Raw genomic sequence first — 14,477 nt, forward strand, 5'->3', positions numbered from 1 at the left:
GTTATTATGATAATACATACAATAAACCTTGCTCCAAACCATTTGATGCAAAGCAAATCCACCTCCCACCCACAGCTGTGCTCCTTCTAGAGCATGCATGTCAAACTCCAGTCCTCGAGGGTCCCAAACAGGCCAGGTTTTCAGTAGGGATATCCTGAAAACCTGGCCTGTTTGCGGCCCTCGAGGACTGGAGTTTGACATCCTTGTTCTTGAGCTTCTACCACGCAAGTCATCCATGTGAGTGACACTGTACTGCAGTCCTGGTCTGCACACAATCTACTGAATCAATGACATCACACTGTAAAGGCAATCTACAAGATGTATTAGTTGTCCACACTTCCGAAATGTTACTTTTATGTCCAAATCACTTATTCCCATGACCTGATATTTGTATTTGTTATTTATAGGATTGTCACAAAGAGTTGATGAGGTCACCAAATGATAGTATGTAGAGAGAAAGAGAGATCTCAGAACAGAGCCCTGATGTATACCCACAGACAGATCAATAGAAGACGAAGACATGTTAGCAACAGAGATGGAGAATGTGTGACAGGAAAGTTATGATGAAAACCAGGATAGAACTGTGTTACGGATACCAAGAGAGAGTTTAGAATATGAAGGAGGAGAGTGATTGAGAGCATCAAACGCAGCAGATAGATCAAGTAGGATTAGTAGGGAAAAGTGACCTTGGGAATTTGCTTTAAGCACAGTCTGTAGAACGAGCTGTACGAAAGGCAGGTTGTAAAGGATCCAGGAGGGAATGTGATTTAAGAATGTTGACATTCTAGCAATTAGGAGACAAACAGCAGGAGGGATACAGGGCGGTAGTTAGTAAGGCACATAGGGTGTAGGTTGTTTCTGAGAAAAGGGTGACCACTACAGGCTTAAAGTAAGAGGGTAAAGAGCCAGAGAATAGGGAGGAATTGAAGATGTGGGTGAGAGTGGGGACTAAGAGATGCAGTAAGGTGTGAGGGGATACGATCTAGAGGGCATGTGGTAGAGGGAGAAGAGAAGATGATTTGCTTCCAGCTCTGTAAGAGAAGAAAAAGAGTCAAATGCAGAAGGAGAATTAGGTAGAAGGAGAGAAGGGGGAAGGGACAGAAGGAATCTCCTTGTGGGTGGCATCCACCTTGCCTCTGAAGTAGTCAAATGCTTGAGGAGAAGTGAAGGAAGGATGGCAAGTGTGAGGAGAAGGTTAGTGGAGGGAGTCAAATACAGGGAAAAAAAGACAGCGTAAATTAAATTTGAGTGTTGATGAATGTGAAAAAAAAGTAGTGTGGTTTGGCCCCAGAGAGCAGCTTTATACAGGACTGGAGACATTTTTACTGTAGAAAAATCAAATATCAATTGTGTGATTTCCTTCATAGGCATTAAGAACAGCGAGTGGAAGTGTGATGAACATGTTTGGGAATTTAGCCAAGGGTGTGGGCTAGAGGGACAAGTGTGTCAGAGCCTAGAGGGGGCATATAGATAGGAGGATAGCATTGTAAGAGTTAATAAGATTGTTAGTTTAAGCGGAAAGAGAGAGAGAGCAGAGAGGTTAGAGTAGATGTCAGAGGAGAGTTTAATTAAGCAGAGGCAAATCAGTGGGACAGGTAAGATGGGGTGAGGGGAATGACTGATTGTGAATGATGAGAGCAGAAGAGGTCATGTACAACTAGAGCCTTGTTAGTCAGAGAACGGACATTCCAGATGGCATAGGAGAAGGGAAGAGAAAAGTAAGGAAAGGAATGTGGATTACATTAGATAGGTTAACACTCTTAGCAGGGAGGCAGAGGCAGGGAGGCCCGATGTGTATATGAGCAGGTTCAAGATTATAAGAGATATCCCACACATCAGCAAACATAGAAGGAGACACAGAGATAGGTGTAGAGAGAGACAGAGATAGCTCTATGTAGAGAGAGAGAGGGACGTAGAGAGAATGAGACAGATAGGCGCAGAGAGAGGGGGCGCAGAGAGAGGAGGCGCCAAAAGAGGGGGCGCAGAGAGAGGGGGCACAGAGAATAGGATATTAAAGAGTGCTTTTCATTGAGCAGTGCAGAAATAGCTGCAATAGAGGTCTGTACAAATGGTGCAGTGTGTAGACACATGCAAAGGTAGGGGAAGGAAAGAGGAGAACATGTGGATAAAAGCAGGAGTGTGGAAGTTAGAGAAATTAGAAAAGTTTAACAGAGGAGTGAGGAAACAGCCAGCAGAAAGAACAAGAGAGAGGTTACATTGGGATGACGTTCTGTGGTAAAGAGAAAATGCTAGGAGAGAGCTTTCAAATATTAGAGGACATGAATTGAGGGAGCAAATGTATAAATCAAAACCTGAGGGGGAGGTATAGCACGAAAGCTTGCACAGCAGATTATAGTCTTAATGTTGCGTGTACCTGTCAGGGTATTCAAGAAGTTAAATTCTCACAAGTGCAGAGTTCATGATGAAATGCTGAATCTAGTCCCCCTCCAATTTAATTTTAATATAACTTTTCCATTCTTCATTACTGCAAAAAGCAAACAAAACAAAACCACATTGCATTACTATTTTCAAAATGGATTGAATGGCATATTCAACAGTGACTGTGTGATGCCAATATTCCCCACTCACTCGTAGTGAAGCACATATTGTACTAGTGTTGAAAGTAGGCCGGTAGAGTCAGGTACGCAGTACTGATAAAACAATAAGTGCCCGTCGTAAGTACCAGCTCCGCAACAGTGCGGGCATCACATTAGTGACGTGGATGAACATATATGGATAAGCCCATATTAAGGCATCACGTGACCAGAGCCGTCACTGACTGGGTATACGTAAAGACGCAGGGAGATGCAAGGAAAGGGAGGGAGAGAGACAGGGAGAAGATGTGAAACGGAGGAAGGCACGGATGGAGGGAGTTCTTCCGAGCTTCTGCGGGCCTCTCTCTTTCACTGGTGCATGCCGGGAGCTGGTCCCAACATCCACAAAGTGTGTGTGTATTATTGGTTGTATTTTATGGGGGTAGGAGGGTAGTGTGTATATTGTGTGTGTGGGAGTATTATATTGTGTGTAGAGGTGCAGAGGAGAGTACTAGATTGTGTATCTTGTGTAAGGGTGTTGTGTATATTGTGTTTGGAGCTATAATATTATTGGGGAGATTAGTATTGAGGAGGTATTATAGTGTGTATTGTGGGGAGTATTAGTGTGTGTATTGTTTGTGGGTGACAGATGCTGGGGGTATGCAGCAATCCCTGCACTGAGGTCCGAGGCGGCTCTGCATCGCTCGCACGCACTGTGGATGACCAAGCATGTGCCCATGATAATCATGGCCTTACAGGGATGAGTGTGTCAGAGCCTAGAAGGGGCATATATATGATGGAGGAGGGAGGAGGAGGAGGGAGGAGGAGGAGATGATAGCATTGTAAAAGTTAACAAGATAGTTAGTTTAAGCAGAAAGTGAGGAGAGGTTAGAGATAAGGGTAGATGTCAGAGGAGAGAGTTCAATTAAGCTGAGGTATCGAGTAGGACAGGGGTGAGGGGAATGAGAGGTGGTGGATGATGAGAGCAGAAGAGGTCATGTACAAATAGACCTTGTTAGTCAGAGAGCAGTCATTCCAGAGGGCACGTGAGAAGTGAAGAGTAAAGTGAGACATGGAATGTGGATTACATTAGATGGGTTAATACGCTTAGCAGGGAGGTGGAGAGAGAGAGGCAAGAGGCAGAGAGTGGTGCAGGGGTTGAGGAAGAGATGTTGCATGTACCTTATCAGAACATTAAAGAACATCAATTCACACTGGTGCAGAGTTGATGATGAATCCAGTTCACCTCCAATTCAATTTTAACAGAAATGTTTCATTCTTCATTACTGAAAAAAAAGAAAAGTAAAAAACATTTCATTACTATTTTCAAAATGGATTGAATTCCCCCAACAATGACTATGTGTTACCAATATATCCCTCTCAGTCCCACTGCAGCATATACTGTACCAGTGTGAAAGTAGGAAGGTACACAGTACCGGTAAAACAATACGTGCCGGTACTATGCACCATATGAATTATAAGGGGATGTAAATCTCCCAGTCTCTCTCCATATCCGCAACAGAGCGGGCTCCGGTCAGTGGCATGGATGCCCATATATGGGTATGCTCATATTTGGGCATCCCATGTCACTGACCGGAGCCGGCTCTGAGTATAGGGATATATGCGGAGACGCACAGGTGCAAGGAAATGGGAGGAGGCACGGTGAGAAACAGGGAGAGACCACAGGAAGATAGAGGGCAACAACTTCCACAAGGTACTTGTATGGGTATAATTGTTTGTATTTTGTGCAGAGGGGGTAATTTCAGATAAAATACAATTCTCCACCCTCTACGAAACAATTCCACTTTGTTCAGTAAGCCAGAAAGTCTTGGTCCCATGTGGACTGAATTTAATGCAAATAAGGTCCTTAATACACAAGTAAAGAATAAAGTTACTTATTCTCTACTGTAAGAAGTGCCACATTGCCCACTATTTGGGTCCTGTGCCCAGATTGTGACCATGCATGGCAGAGGTGAGATTCCCCCAACTCCAATTTGCTACACTCTCCAAGAGAGATAATTGTGATCAGAGGTGGAACTAGGGGAGGGTGTGAGCAGGGTCACTGCCCAGGGAGTAACCTGACTGGGGGCACGGAAATCTCATTTAGTGCATATGTTGCGGCACTGCATTGATTGACCGGTCAATCTGCACTGCTGCCTGTCACAGTGACATCCTGATCGGGCACTGTGATCAGCTATAGCACTGACCCAGGTGAGATAGTTCAGCACTTTACAAGGAGGGAACAGATGTTGTGGGTGACAGATGCTGGAGGTAGGCCAAGACTGTTGGCCAGAGTAACGTGGAGACTTACTGCACTCTGCATGCCCATCCTCTCCCTGACATCAGGGGAAGGAAGTGGCCCTGGGGTGTGTGTAGGTATGCCAGATGTCAGTGTATGCATAAGTAAGTATGCCTGTGTAGTGGGAGGTGTAGGGGCGTTAAGCTGGAGGACTTAAAACAGGCACAAAAGCACATAGATACCTCTGATTATACCGCACCAAATGCTGATAATATCATGCTGTAGCTGCACTTTACAGAAGATGATGCAGATGTCATCATTGGTTGGTGGGTTCATTAAATCAATCCATCATATCATAACCACACTGTGCATATGATGTACTGAATCAGTAACACCAGGAAGACATCTCCATGTTAGGAGTAGAGTTGAAGTTAACAGAATATGTCCAGCACTGTGGTGTGTAGCCCATATATAATAATTGTGCACATTACCAGAACAACATACTGTCAACTGCAAGATCATTTTGCTGCTTGTAGCGTATGCTCATCCTGTACAGTGTTGTAGTAGATCCGTCTCTTCAGTGTTCACTGCAACAAAAGTAAGACATTGCATTAATATTACAGACGTTTGGGGGCTGAAATCTCACTTCGCTGCGGACAATTTCCCTTTGCATAAGATTCTTGTGATTATGTCAATGATGATCAATAACTGCATCATAACACAGCCGCTCTATACAGAAGATGTACTTGCTCTCATCGGTCATTGAGGTAATACGTCACACAATGTACAGATATAGCAAGGATTATTTCTCCCACTTGTGCATTATGGCATTATGATGGGAAATGTTGTGAGATTCTGCATTATCAGCATCACTGAATCTTTTGGAAATTAAGTGATATTCTATGTTTTAATGCAATATTATGGGTGATCAGCCGGTAAAATAATAATAGCTTGCTGTATCTGTAGCCATGCTCTACCCATGATGTGCTGAACCAATGACTGCAGAGAGATTCAGAGTGCTAAACATGACTGGAACGCATCTCTGAATAATGGGCAGCAAAGCAGTGCAGAATAGGAGGTGAAAGTATTTAAAATGGAAGATCCTTAGCAGCTGTGTGGAGAGTAGACAATACAGACTGACCAAGTAAATGGTAAAAGGAGTAACTTCAACATTACTTGGCTTTGTTCTCCACATTGAAGCTTTCCTCCTCTTTAAATCACTAATACTGATGCCATGTGTAACCTGTACTGAGAGTTATATAATCTACTGGCCTAGATGAAACCATATGATGCAAACAGGATCCATCCCACTCCAGATTCATAGAATTGAACCACCTCAACCTTTCATAACAATCACATAGAACTGCAGCTGTGCGCTACTGCACATGTTCTTGTTATGAATGGTAGTAGATGTGGTCCTTGGGTCTTTACTTCATACTGTAGCCACACTCTACTCATGATGTATTGAATCAACGAAAACTTGCATGGTTCAGATCACAGGAAGGGGTAGAGTAGAGATGAAAATATTCAATGTGAAACCCGTAGCAGCCGGATTGTGTGGAGTCAATAAAACGACAAATACTAAATGGTAAATGAGAAATATACACATTGCTTATCTGTCTCTGTGTAGTAATTTTCCTTCTCTTCAACTGTCCTTCAAATTTTCTCTTTTGCAAGAAAAGGAACACATGGCTTCAATATTCACTTCTGTTCTGCAGTCATCCCTCCTGAAATAAAAGTTAAGCATTGCATTGTTATTATGATAATACATACAATAAACCTTGCTCCAAACCATTTGATGCAAAGCAAATCCACCTCCCACCCACAGCTGTGCTCCTTCTAGAGCATGCATGTCAAACTCCAGTCCTCGAGGGTCCCAAACAGGCCAGGTTTTCAGTAGGGATATCCTGAAAACCTGGCCTGTTTGCTGCCCTCGAGGACTGGAGTTTGACATCCTTGTTCTTGAGCTTCTACCACGCAAGTCATCCATGTGAGTGACACTGTACTGCAGTCCTGGTCTGCACACAATCTACTGAATCAATGACATCACACTGTAAAGGCAATCTACAAGATGTATTAGTTGTCCACACTTCCGAAATGTTACTTTTATGTCCAAATCACTTATTCCCATGACCTGATATTTGTATTTGTTATTTATAGGATTGTCACAAAGAGTTGATGAGGTCACCAAATGATAGTATGTAGAGAGAAAGAGAGATCTCAGAACAGAGCCCTGATGTATACCCACAGACAGATCAATAGAAGACGAAGACATGTTAGCAACAGAGATGGAGAATGTGTGACAGGAAAGTTATGATGAAAACCAGGATAGAACTGTGTTACGGATACCAAGAGAGAGTTTAGAATATGAAGGAGGAGAGTGATTGAGAGCATCAAACGCAGCAGATAGATCAAGTAGGATTAGTAGGGAAAAGTGACCTTGGGAATTTGCTTTAAGCACAGTCTGTAGAACGAGCTGTACGAAAGGCAGGTTGTAAAGGATCCAGGAGGGAATGTGATTTAAGAATGTTGACATTCTAGCAATTAGGAGACAAACAGCAGGAGGGATACAGGGCGGTAGTTAGTATAGGGTTAGTATAGGGTGTAGGTTGTTTCTGAGAAAAGGGTGACCACTACAGGCTTAAAGTAAGAGGGTAAAGAGCCAGAGAATAGGGAGGAATTGAAGATGTGGGTGAGAGTGGGGACTAAGAGATGCAGTAAGGTGTGAGGGGATACGATCTAGAGGGCATGTGGTAGAGGGAGAAGAGAAGATGATTTGCTTCCAGCTCTGTAAGAGAAGAAAAAGAGTCAAATGCAGAAGGAGAATTAGGTAGAAGGAGAGAAGGGGGAAGGGACAGAAGGAATCTCCTTGTGGGTGGCATCCACCTTGCCTCTGAAGTAGTCAAATGCTTGAGGAGAAGTGAAGGAAGGATGGCAAGTGTGAGGAGAAGGTTAGTGGAGGGAGTCAAATACAGGGAAAAAAAGACAGCGTAAATTAAATTTGAGTGTTGATGAATGTGAAAAAAAAGTAGTGTGGTTTGGCCCCAGAGAGCAGCTTTATACAGGACTGGAGACATTTTTACTGTAGAAAAATCAAATATCAATTGTGTGATTTCCTTCATAGGCATTAAGAACAGCGAGTGGAAGTGTGATGAACATGTTTGGGAATTTAGCCAAGGGCGTGGGCTAGAGGGACAAGTGTGTCAGAGCCTAGAGGGGGCATATAGATAGGAGGATAGCATTGTAAGAGTTAATAAGATTGTTAGTTTAAGCGGAAAGAGAGAGAGAGCAGAGAGGTTAGAGTAGATGTCAGAGGAGAGTTTAATTAAGCAGAGGCAAATCAGTGGGACAGGTAAGATGGGGTGAGGGGAATGACTGATTGTGAATGATGAGAGCAGAAGAGGTCATGTACAACTAGAGCCTTGTTAGTCAGAGAACGGACATTCCAGATGGCATAGGAGAAGGGAAGAGAAAAGTAAGGAAAGGAATGTGGATTACATTAGATAGGTTAACACTCTTAGCAGGGAGGCCCGATGTGTATATGAGCAGGTTCAAGATTATAAGAGATATCCCACACATCAGCAAACATAGAAGGAGACACAGAGATAGGTGTAGAGAGAGACAGAGATAGCTCTATGTAGAGAGAGAGGGACGTAGAGAGAATGAGACAGATAGGCGCAGAGAGAGGGGGCGCAGAGAGAGGAGGCGCCAAAAGAGGGGGCGCAGAGAGAGGGGGCACAGAGAATAGGATATTAAAGAGTGCTTTTCATTGAGCAGTGCAGAAATAGCTGCAATAGAGGTCTGTACAAATGGTGCAGTGTGTAGACACATGCAAAGGTAGGGGAAGGAAAGAGGAGAACATGTGGATAAAAGCAGGAGTGTGGAAGTTAGAGAAATTAGAAAAGTTTAACAGAGGAGTGAGGAAACAGCAAGCAGAAAGAACAAGAGAGAGGTTACATTGGGATGACGTTCTGTGGTAAAGAGAAAATGCTAGGAGAGAGCTTTCAAATATTAGAGGACATGAATTGAGGGAGCAAATGTATAAATCAAAACCTGAGGGGGAGGTATAGCACGAAAGCTTGCACAGCAGATTATAGTCTTAATGTTGCGTGTACCTGTCAGGGTATTCAAGAAGTTAAATTCTCACAAGTGCAGAGTTCATGATGAAATGCTGAATCTAGTCCCCCTCCAATTTAATTTTAATATAACTTTTCCATTCTTCATTACTGCAAAAAGCAAACAAAACAAAACCACATTGCATTACTATTTTCAAAATGGATTGAATGGCATATTCAACAGTGACTGTGTGATGCCAATATTCCCCACTCACTCGTAGTGAAGCACATATTGTACTAGTGTTGAAAGTAGGCCGGTAGAGTCAGGTACGCAGTACTGATAAAACAATAAGTGCCCGTCGTAAGTACCAGCTCCGCAACAGTGCGGGCATCACATTAGTGACGTGGATGAACATATATGGATAAGCCCATATTAAGGCATCACGTGACCAGAGCCGTCACTGACTGGGTATACGTAAAGACGCAGGGAGATGCAAGGAAAGGGAGGGAGAGAGACAGGGAGAAGATGTGAAACGGAGGAAGGCACGGATGGAGGGAGTTCTTCCGAGCTTCTGCAGGCCTCTCTCTTTCACTGGTGCATGCCGGGAGCTGGTCCCAACATCCACAAAGTGTGTGTGTATTATTGGTTGTATTTTATGGGGGTAGGAGGGTAGTGTGTATATTGTGTGTGTGGGAGTATTATATTGTGTGTAGAGGTGCAGAGGAGAGTACTAGATTGTGTATCTTGTGTAAGGGTGTTGTGTATATTGTGTTTGGAGCTATAATATTATTGGGGAGATTAGTATTGAGGAGGTATTATAGTGTGTATTGTGGGGAGTATTAGTGTGTGTATTGTTTGTGGGTGACAGATGCTGGGGTTATGCAGCAATCCCTGCACTGAGGTCCGAGGCGGCTCTGCATCGCTCGCACACACTGTGGATGACCAAGCATGTGCCCATGATAATCATGGCCTTAGAGGGATGAGTGTGTCAGAGCCTAGAAGGGGCATATATATGATGGAGGAGGGAGGAGGAGGAGGGAGGAGGAGGAGATGATAGCATTGTAAAAGTTAACAAGATAGTTAGTTTAAGCAGAAAGTGAGGAGAGGTTAGAGATAAGGGTAGATGTCAGAGGAGAGAGTTCAATTAAGCTGAGGTATCGAGTAGGACAGGGGTGAGGGGAATGAGAGGTGGTGGATGATGAGAGCAGAAGAGGTCATGTACAAATAGACCTTGTTAGTCAGAGAGCAGTCATTCCAGAGGGCACGTGAGAAGTGAAGAGTAAAGTGAGACATGGAATGTGGATTACATTAGATGGGTTAATACGCTTAGCAGGGAGGTGGAGAGAGAGAGGCAAGAGGCAGAGAGTGGTGCAGGGGTTGAGGAAGAGATGTTGCATGTACCTTATCAGAACATTAAAGAACATCAATTCACACTGGTGCAGAGTTGATGATGAATCCAGTTCACCTCCAATTCAATTTTAACAGAAATGTTTCATTCTTCATTACTGAAAAAAAAGAAAAAGTAAAAAACATTTCATTACTATTTTCAAAATGGATTGAATTCCCCCAACAATGACTATGTGTTACCAATATATCCCTCTCAGTCCCACTGCAGCATATACTGTACCAGTGTGAAAGTAGGAAGGTACACAGTACCGGTAAAACAATACGTGCCGGTACTATGCACCATATGAATTATAAGGGGATGTAAATCTCCCAGTCTCTCTCCATATCCGCAACAGAGCGGGCTCCGGTCAGTGGCATGGATGCCCATATATGGGTATGCTCATATTTGGGCATCCCATGTCACTGACCGGAGCCGGCTCTGAGTATAGGGATATATGCGGAGACGCAGAGGTGCAAGGAAATGGGAGGAGGCACGGTGAGAAACAGGGAGAGACCACAGGAAGATAGAGGGCAACAACTTCCACAAGGTACTTGTATGGGTATAATTGTTTGTATTTTGTGCAGAGGGGGTAATTTCAGATAAAATACAATTCTCCACCCTCTACGAAACAATTCCACTTTGTTCAGTAAGCCAGAAAGTCTTGGTCCCATGTGGACTGAATTTAATGCAAATAAGGTCCTTAATACACAAGTAAAGAATAAAGTTACTTATTCTCTACTGTAAGAAGTGCCACATTGCCCACTATTTGGGTCCTGTGCCCAGATTGTGACCATGCATGGCAGAGGTGAGATTCCCCCAACTCCAATTTGCTACACTCTCCAAGAGAGATAATTGTGATCAGAGGTGGAACTAGGGGAGGGTGTGAGCAGGGTCACTGCCCAGGGAGTAACCTGACTGGGGGCACGGAAATCTCATTTAGTGCATACACTACCGACACACTTTATTGAAGTGTGGTCGGTACCGCAAGCCGGGAAATCTCCCGGCTTGCTAGTGGCCGCCCCTCGGCGTGCCGCGCGTCATAGACGCGCGGTCACGCGTCATCGGGAGCGTGCGCCCGCTGCACGCATGTCCAGGGGCTCCCCGAGGGAGCCCTGGTGTCCCGCGATCGCGGGACAGCGGCAGGGGGTTCCGGGGGACCCGGCGGACCCGGCAGCGGTAGGGAGAGCGCCCCGATCGGAGGGCGCTCTTCCGCTGCTTCGGCGTGCGCCCGTCACACTCGGGCGCGCGCCAGGCTACTGCTGCGGCACAGAACGGGCAAATGCTCGAATAAACTGTGCCGCAGCAGTATGTTGCGGCACTGCATTGATTGACCGGTCAATCTGCACTGCTGCCTGTCACAGTGACATCCTGATCGGGCACTGTGATCAGCTATAGCACTGACCCAGGTGAGATAGTTCAGCACTTTACAAGGAGGGAACAGATGTTGTGGGTGACAGATGCTGGAGGTAGGCCAAGACTGTTGGCCAGAGTAACGTGGAGACTTACTGCACTCTGCATGCCCATCCTCTCCCTGACATCAGGGGAAGGAAGTGGCCCTGGGGTGTGTGTAGGTATGCCAGATGTCAGTGTATGCATAAGTAAGTATGCCTGTGTAGTGGGAGGTGTAGGGGCGTTAAGCTGGAGGACTTAAAACAGGCACAAAAGCACATAGATACCTCTGATTATACCGCACCAAATGCTGATAATATCATGCTGTAGCTGCACTTTACAGAAGATGATGCAGATGTCATCATTGGTTGGTGGGTTCATTAAATCAATCCATCATATCATAACCACACTGTGCATATGATGTACTGAATCAGTAACACCAGGAAGACATCTCCATGTTAGGAGTAGAGTTGAAGTTAACAGAATATGTCCAGCACTGTGGTGTGTAGCCCATAAATAATAATTGTGCACATTACCAGAACAACATACTGTCAACTGCAAGATCATTTTGCTGCTTGTAGCGTATGCTCATCCTGTACAGTGTTGTAGTAGATCCGTCTCTTCAGTGTTCACTGCAACAAAAGTAAGACATTGCATTAATATTACAGACGTTTGGGGGCTGAAATCTCACTTCGCTGCGGACAATTTCCCTTTGCATAAGATTCTTGTGATTATGTCAATGATGATCAATAACTGCATCATAACACAGCCGCTCTATACAGAAGATGTACTTGCTCTCATTGGTCATTGAGGTAATACGTCACACAATGTACAGATATAGCAAGGATTATTTCTCCCACTTGTGCATTATGGCATTATGATGGGAAATGTTGTGAGATTCTGCATTATCAGCATCACTGAATCTTTTGGAAATTAAGTGATATTCTATGTTTTAATGCAATATTATGGGTGATCAGCCGGTAAAATAATAATAGCTTGCTGTATCTGTAGCCATGCTCTACCCATGATGTGCTGAACCAATGACTGCAGAGAGATTCAGAGTGCTAAACATGACTGGAACGCATCTCTGAATAATGGGCAGCAAAGCAGTGCAGAATAGGAGGTGAAAGTATTTAAAATGGAAGATCCTTAGCAGCTGTGTGGAGAGTAGACAGTACAGACTGACCAAGTAAATGGTAAAAGGAGTAACTTCAACATTACTTGGCTTTGTTCTCCACATTGAAGCTTTCCTCCTCTTTAAATCACTAATACTGATGCCATGTGTAACCTGTACTGAGAGTTATATAATCTACTGGCCTAGATGAAACCATATGATGCAAACAGGATCCATCCCACTCCAGATTCATAGAATTGAACCACCTCAACCTTTCATAACAATCACATAGAACTGCAGCTGTGCGCTACTGCACATGTTCTTGTTATGAATGGTAGTAGATGTGGTCCTTGGGTCTTTACTTCATACTGTAGCCACCCTCTACTCATGATGTATTGAATCAACGAAAACCTGCATGGTTCAGATCACAGGAAGGGGTAGAGTAGAGATGAAAATATTCAATGTGAAACCCGTAGCAGCCGGATTGTGTGGAGTCAATAAAACGACAAATACTAAATGGTAAATGAGAAATATACACATTGCTTATCTGTCTCTGTGTAGTAATTTTCCTTCTCTTCAACTGTCCTTCAAATTTTCTCTTTTGCAAGAAAAGGAACACATGGCTTCAATATTCACTTCTGTTCTGCAGTCATCCCTCCTGAAATAAAAGTTAAGCATTGCATTGTTATTATGATAATACATACAATAAACCTTGCTCCAAACCATTTGATGCAAAGCAAATCCACCTCCCACCCACAGCTGTGCTCCTTCTAGAGCATGCATGTCAAACTCCAGTCCTCGAGGGTCCCAAACAGGCCAGGTTTTCAGTAGGGATATCCTGAAAACCTGGCCAGTTTGCGGCCCTCGAGGACTGGAGTTTGACATCCTTGTTCTTGAGCTTCTACCACGCAAGTCATCCATGTGAGTGACACTGTACTGCAGTCCTGGTCTGCACACAATCTACTGAATCAATGACATCACACTGTAAAGGCAATCTACAAGATGTATTAGTTGTCCACACTTCCGAAATGTTACTTTTATGTCCAAATCACTTATTCCCATGACCTGATATTTGTATTTGTTATTTATAGGATTGTCACAAAGAGTTGATGAGGTCACCAAATGATAGTATGTAGAGAGAAAGAGAGATCTCAGAACAGAGCCCTGATGTATACCCACAGACAGATCAATAGAAGACGAAGACATGTTAGCAACAGAGATGGAGAATGTGTGACAGGAAAGTTATGATGAAAACCAGGATAGAACTGTGTTACGGATACCAAGAGAGAGTTTAGAATATGAAGGAGGAGAGTGATTGAGAGCATCAAACGCAGCAGATAGATCAAGTAGGATTAGTAGGGAAAAGTGACCTTGGGAATTTGCTTTAAGCACAGTCTGTAGAACGAGCTGTACGAAAGGCAGGTTGTAAAGGATCCAGGAGGGAATGTGATTTAAGAATGTTGACATTCTAGCAATTAGGAGACAAACAGCAGGAGGGATACAGGGCGGTAGTTAGTAAGGCACATAGGGTGTAGGTTGTTTCTGAGAAAAGGGTGACCACTACAGGCTTAAAGTAAGAGGGTAAAGAGCCAGAGAATAGGGAGGAATTGAAGATGTGGGTGAGAGTGGGGACTAAGAGATGCAGTAAGGTGTGAGGGGATACGATCTAGAGGGCATGGGTTAATACGCTTAGCAGGGAGGTGGAGAGAGAGAGGCAAGAGGCAGAGAGTGGTGCAGGGGTTGAGGAAGAGATGTTGC

General features: G+C 44.1%; 1 long non-coding RNA gene across 10 annotated transcripts in view; it reads right to left on the reverse strand.

Moving 5' to 3' along the window:
• Window positions 1–14,477, reverse strand: part of LOC142475175 (uncharacterized) — a 60,863-nt gene that overhangs the window by 22,279 nt on the left and 24,107 nt on the right. For 8 of the 10 annotated variants that reach the window (XR_012790765.1, XR_012790768.1, XR_012790772.1 and 5 more), the window contains 8 exons: window positions 13,258–13,377; window positions 12,142–12,237; window positions 10,231–10,334; window positions 8,889–8,999; window positions 6,381–6,500; window positions 5,265–5,360; window positions 3,717–3,820; window positions 2,375–2,485 (listed from right to left, as the gene is read on the reverse strand). This is a non-coding gene — a long non-coding RNA (uncharacterized LOC142475175). The remainder of the gene's footprint in view (window positions 1–2,374; window positions 2,486–3,716; window positions 3,821–5,264; window positions 5,361–6,380; window positions 6,501–8,888; window positions 9,000–10,230; window positions 10,335–12,141; window positions 12,238–13,257; window positions 13,378–14,477) is intronic. The other 2 variants (XR_012790769.1, XR_012790770.1) reach the window with 2 other exon arrangements.

The sequence above is a fragment of the Ascaphus truei genome, unplaced genomic scaffold (assembly GCF_040206685.1).
Source record: "Ascaphus truei isolate aAscTru1 unplaced genomic scaffold, aAscTru1.hap1 HAP1_SCAFFOLD_1082, whole genome shotgun sequence".
Taxonomy (NCBI): domain Eukaryota; kingdom Metazoa; phylum Chordata; class Amphibia; order Anura; family Ascaphidae; genus Ascaphus; species Ascaphus truei.